Source organism: Prinia subflava, unplaced genomic scaffold (assembly GCF_021018805.1).
Source record: "Prinia subflava isolate CZ2003 ecotype Zambia unplaced genomic scaffold, Cam_Psub_1.2 scaffold_68_NEW, whole genome shotgun sequence".
Taxonomy (NCBI): domain Eukaryota; kingdom Metazoa; phylum Chordata; class Aves; order Passeriformes; family Cisticolidae; genus Prinia; species Prinia subflava.
Genome location: NW_026961075.1, coordinates 1,285 through 7,319, shown reverse-complemented (window position 1 = coordinate 7,319; position 6,035 = coordinate 1,285). Strand labels below are relative to the sequence as shown.

At 47.0% G+C, this 6,035-nt stretch overlaps 1 long non-coding RNA gene across 1 annotated transcript; it reads right to left on the bottom strand.

Annotated features, from left to right (window-relative positions):
- Window positions 1-590: 590 nt before the first annotated feature.
- On the bottom strand, window positions 591-4,854 carry LOC134546400 (uncharacterized). Its single transcript, XR_010079148.1, has 3 exons — window positions 4,720-4,854; window positions 3,577-3,773; window positions 591-3,133 (listed from the first exon to the last, which is right to left on the bottom strand). It is a non-coding gene; the product is annotated as an uncharacterized LOC134546400 (long non-coding RNA).
- Between the last annotated feature and the right edge of the window lie 1,181 nt (window positions 4,855-6,035).

Genomic DNA, 6,035 nt, shown 5'->3' with positions numbered 1-6,035 from the left:
CAAAACACACCAACACAAAGAAAACATGAAGAAAAAAAAAAAGTTTTCAAATAAAATTTCAAGTAAAACACAGAAAAAAATAAAATTAAAAAGTTAAAAAGGAAAAATTAGAAAGAAAGAAAATAAAAAGCAAAAATTAAAAGGAAAAAAATAAAAAGGAAAAAAGTAAAAAGGAAAAAAATAAAAAGGAAAAAATAAAAAGGAAAAAATAAAAAGAAAAAAATTAAAAAGGAAAAAATTAAAAAGGAAAAAATTAAAAAGGAAAAAAAATAAAAAGGAAAAAATTAAAAAGGAAAAAATTAAAAAGGAAAAAATTAAAAAGGAAAAAATTAAAAAGGAAAAAGTTAAAGAGAGAAAAAAAGAGGAAAAAATAAAAAGGAAAAAAATAAAAAGGAAAAAATAAAAAGGAAAAAAATAAAAAGGAAAAAATAAAATAGGAAAATTACAAAGGAAAAATTACAAAGGAAAAATTAAAATAGAAAATTTCTTAAAAGAAAAAATTTAAAAATACAAAAAGACATCACTTATTAAAAAAAAAACCCTACATAAAAAATTCAAAGTAATTAAAAATAAAGAAAAAAGTATAATCAACTTTACAAAGAGATTCATTATGGCAATTCAACACTTAGCAAGTTTCCCTGGAAATTTACAGACTTGTGGGCATATGGTGCTGAACAATGCCTGATTTACCAACATGAAATTGGTACATTTCCTTGGCAACGTGCCCTGAGCAGTACAAAAATTCCAATCAGCATGGAAAATATGAAAAAAAAAAAATTCTTTACTAAAATGAGAGAGAGGAAAACCAGCAAATCCAAGGAACAAAGAACATCTAAATCTCAGCTTGCCTGGAAAACAAGCTCAGGAATTTCTAACAAGGAAAACTTTTGCAGCTTTGGAGGAATTTGGTGCAAGTTCATGGAATGATGATTTCAAATCTGCTTCCCCTGCTCTGATTTTAAAGGGAAGCGGCATTAAACACGTCAAGTTACTCCTGTCCAAGAAGGATCCCTATTTTGTGTGAGTAACAATCCCAAGAAACTCCAGTCTTACTTGTATTTGACATCTCAAAGTCTCAGCAGAGTTGGGAAGTTTCAATGAAACAAAAGAGCCACAATGCCTGGAACAACAAAATTCTACTTGGCCAAAATCAGGACATTTATTTACAAATCCAGGGAGGAGGAGGAGGAGGATAACACCAGGAACACACTCCAGCTGAAAGTCACCGTTTATTGGAAAAGGCAGGAAATAAAATGGACACTCTCTGGTTCTGCTCCAGCAATTCTCCGGGAGTCGGAGATAAAAGTGGGAACCTCAGACCAGGACAGGGCATTCCAGGGGCTCTGCCTCGCAGGGGCTCTCTCCTCTTTTGCCAGCTGCCTGCAAGAGGAAAAACAACGGGAGTCAAGTGTCAAACCTGGGCAGGATGTCCTCGGTTGAGGCAGATGGAACAAGCCCCCCCACAGAGTGAGTCCAGGCCGGGTGCCGGGGAGCTCCGGCAATCGGGGGCCGCCCGTGGCACCAAAGGGCTGGAAAAGCAGCCCCGGCTGCCCGGGTTTGGTGCCGGCACACGGCAAGGTCTGGCCACAGGGGCAGCACTCAGTGCTGGGACCGCAGGAGAACGGCCCAAAGCCGGGTCCAACATCCAGCAGTGCAGGCAGCACACCCCGGGAGAAACTCAGGGGGGAGAAGCCCCCCGGATGCTCCCTGCACACTCCACGTTCCCGGCCTTTGGCAGCTGTGCCAGGGCCTCCCTCAGAACACCGACCTCACCGTGCAGCTCCTGCTAAATAGGAGAACCTGGGGAAACCACGCAGAAATCCAGGCATTTCCAGTTCTTGAGAGCCAAAGCGGCAGCAAAATGCGTGCAAACTTCGTGCTGCCGCACGAAGGGAAAACAAACCCAGTGCCTCCCACAAATTCAGGTTTATTAAAATAATCCCGGTATATTTTCTCTTTCTTTGTTCTCTTAGGCAGTGGGTTTGGGGGCTTTTTAGTGGTTTTTATGGTTGTTTTGTTTTGTTTTCAGACCCTGAGTCTGAAGGTACTGGTTCTGCTCAGAACAGTTCATTTCCAAAAAGCAGTGAAACTAGGAAAGGTGCTTCCAAGAAAAACGTGGCCTAGGAGACACATGCAGCTGGGTTCCACAGTCCCAGTCCCCCTCCCAAAGGCTCAAGATATTTCTGTACTTGCAGCACAGGACTAGGAATCGGGGTGAACGCAAACTGGTTTGCTGGCTTTTCTTCTGCCAGAGATACAGAGCGGAGCTTTCCTGTTCCTCGGTTTCTTTTGTGTGGTAGCAGGGGTAATTGCAAGTGCTAAGAAAGTGATCAAAAATATCCATAAGCCTTCTTATAGTGATTAAAAATATCCATAAGCCTTACCATAAGGTAAACTCAAGACAATTGCTGCTGCCTCTATTTATGTGTCTTTTGAGTTGCTCACAAGGTGATCCTTCGCAAATGCTGGCGCTGACAAATCCAGCAGATAGATACAGCAGCCCCAGAAGTATGTGTGGGCATTTGTGAGGAGTGATGTGGGCACTTGCCCCCCAGATTCTCATCCGCGTGGGAAATAGATGGTTTGACAGGAACAGATCCTGTCTCAGCTTGGCCAGTCCCAGCTGTCTCTTACTAAAGAGTCACAGAGACCAGGAATGCTCAGGCAAGAGGTAATTCCTCAGATTTGCTGGATGTAAATTTGGGAGAAACATGGTAACTCATAGCTTGTACTGCTGGAACTCCCTCAAGATCCAAACCACAGGCTCTGTTCTCCTGTGTGCTGCTACCAGTGGGGCAGAGTGGGGAAATTCATTCTGAGTTTTTGGAGAAAACTTCAAATCTCACAGTAAGTAAGTAAGTAAGTGCTAGGTAGTGTTAGGTAACAAAAAAAACCACAAACAAATCCCAAACCCAAAGAAAGGGCTCAAACCTGATCTCAGCAATTCTTTCCATTCGATTCTCTCCTCGCTTCTTTCATCCTGTGAAAGCTCACCCGGCTCTAACATTCTCTGTCCACACAGTAACTCTTTCCAGCCTTGGTCAGTGTCAGAGCCACACACTCAGCTTTGGCTGGACAACCTTCAGCTTCCACAGTCCACTTCCTCAGACTGTTCGCTCCCAACTCTTCCTACCTGCAGTCACAAGATTTTAGTAGAGCAAAACATCAACCTGATTTACCATGATTCATTTATGATTACTATTTCAAGATAAAGTTACAGCAAAAGCATTAAGTCCATTTCCACAGGAGGCAGAAGAAACATGGCTAAAAGTTAAATGAAGATCTGGAGAAGTGAATCAGAACGAACTAGAAACAACTGATCCAATTTCTGAGACAGCCAGAGGAACCTAATGCTGTGCTTGATAAACAGAAAATGCTAACTACCAAGAAAACGGAAGGAAAAGTGGCTAAAAGTCTTGCAGAGCACAAGACAGCAATTACAGGAAGCAGTCCAGTACATGTTACAATGCACTGAATTGCTCTGAGTGGAATAAGCTGTTCTGCAGAAACCATTGAAGCATATTAAGACTTCTCAGAGGTGATTTCAACAAAGAATGATGTAAGGTTAAAACTCACCCTGTGCGGCACCTCTTGCAAGACAGCTGGGCTTTCAAGAGGAAGCGGCTCCTCGTGAATGCGAGCTTGCTTTTCCAGGGTTCCTGGCCTACAGCTGAGATGCCACAGGTTACATCAGGTTACAGAGCACTTCCCACTCTGAAGCCAAAAATCCAAACACAGCACTCCTTTAGAACCCTGAGAGACAGCCGTGGATTCTGGGGATACGGGATACAGTGGAAAATGGCACCAAGACACCAAGAACAGTGCAGTGCTGGCAGGCAGAAGCAGCATCCCTTTGCCAGAAAATGCCATTCTGCAGCCAAGTTAGTGCATGAGAGAATTTTACTGCCATGCAATAAAAAAAGTACTCTAGCAGTGGAATGAAGAAAAAAATCTCCAAACCCTGTCCAGAGTACCAAGGGGAATATCCACAGCAATACAGCAAAATAAATGGGAACTTCAGAAAAAAAAAGAGACATTAAAACCAGTCCAGATGAACAACCACTGTCTATTAGGACAATGCCTGCACAAAAGGACTCTGGTGCGGAGCCTTAATTGAGGATACAGTTTTTAATAACCCCTTTGAAGTGCTATAAACCAACTAAACCCAAGCACACTTTCATTTTCTAGACAGATTTTAAGACAGCTGAGTGAGAGTCTCAAGCACGTACTCAGTTGTCAGAGTTGCCTTTGCCCATCTTAGCAAGGACAGAGCAGATGTGGCCAGCACAGGGCAGAGCCACCCCAAGTCCTGCCCGAGCCCCTCTGGCCACACTCCCTGCTGATCATGCGGACCCCTAACAGGCTCCAGCCAGGCCTCTTTGGTGCTTGGTTTGTGAACTCTTCCAATCAAATGCGAAGGAACCCTCTAGTGCCCTGGACCTGGTGATATTTTCTGGGCTGGAATGCAACTTCCCACACAAAAGGCAGGCCAGGTTGGTTTGTTTTGGTTCTTTTTCTAGGATGTGCCTTACACAGGTGATGTTCCCTACAGCTGAGCACTGGGATGCCAACAGCACCAATACAGAAAACCACCGTGGGACAGAGCAGCAGAAGACGCTCCCTCCAGCCTTGCCAGAGATGTAACAGGAGCACCCTCAGTGCCATGCCTGGTGAGTGCAGTGGAGCTGGCAGGCTGACCCATAAACATTCTGCACTTACCTTTCAACAGAGTCAGTACGGACACAGAACAAATCCCTCTTGCAGTCGAGATGCCTTGAGGCGTGCATGGATCTGCTGCCAAGGGTCCTGGAGCAGCCAGAGCAGAGTAGGGTTTCTACCATGCTGCAAGCAAGGAATAACATTTATTCAGAAGAAAATAAAAGGAGGCACCTCTCCCCATCCCTTTTCTTAAAAATAAAAAAAAAATTTTAAATCATGCATTAGAACTTTTTTAACCTTTCATTCATGCTTTACACAGTATAAATGATGAGCACTCATCTTTTAGCCTGAATTTGCATCAGCTCCTCAGGCTGGCTAACCTCAGCAAGACCAAGACCATCAGAATCGCTGAATTGTGGAAGGGGCCTTCAAGCTCACCCCATTCCACCCCCGGCCCTGGGCAGGGACAGCTTCCACTATCCCAGGGTGTTCCAAGCCCCGTCCAACCTGGCCTTGGGCACTTCCAGGGACACAGGGGCAGCCACAGCTTCTCTGGGGAACCTGTACCACGGCCTCACCACCCTCGCAGGGAAAAATTTCTTCCCGACATTTAATCTAAAGCTGCCTCCCTTGTCCATCACTACATGTCCTTGTGAGAAATCCCTCTCCCTTAGGCCATACGCGGCTTGTACAGCCCACCCCAGATAAGTGCTCCAGGGGCTCTCGGGCCACACGAGCGCTCCGGGCCCTTTGCCGGTCCCCAGCGCCGGGAACCCCGACTCCCCCGGGACTGTGTCCAGCCAGGCCCGGCCCTCACCATCCGCACTCTCCGGGGAGCTCGGAGCCCTTCCGCCCCGGGTCCGCGGCGACGCTGGCGGCCGCAGCTGCGGCGGGAGGCAGGGCAGGAGGCACGGCGGCAGCGACCGCGGCGGCACGGGGGTGGCAGCGCTGGTACTCACTGCGCAGCAGGATGGGACCGCTGTCCTCGACACTGAACGCCAGGTGCGGGTGTCGCCCACGGGGCGCCCGCAGCCGGCGCACATGAACACCATGGGCGTGGGGGCCGCGTCCGCCCGCCGCTCCTGCTGCTGCTGGGCCCGGTCGGCGCCCGGCTGCAGCAGCGACAGCGAGCGCTCCAGCTCCGGGCACAGCGCCATCGCGTCCCGGCCGCCCGCCCGCCGACCGGCCGGCAGAGAGCCCGACAGCGCCTTGGAATCGCCCGCCGAGAAGGCGGCAGTGACGGCGCACACCGCCCCGGGACCGCCCCGGGACCGCCCCGGAACTGCTCCCGTTTTTTCTTCCTTTTTTTTTTTTTTTTTTTTTTTTTTTTTTTTTTTTTTTTCCCTCTTCCTTCTGTCAAACAAAGAGGAAAGATG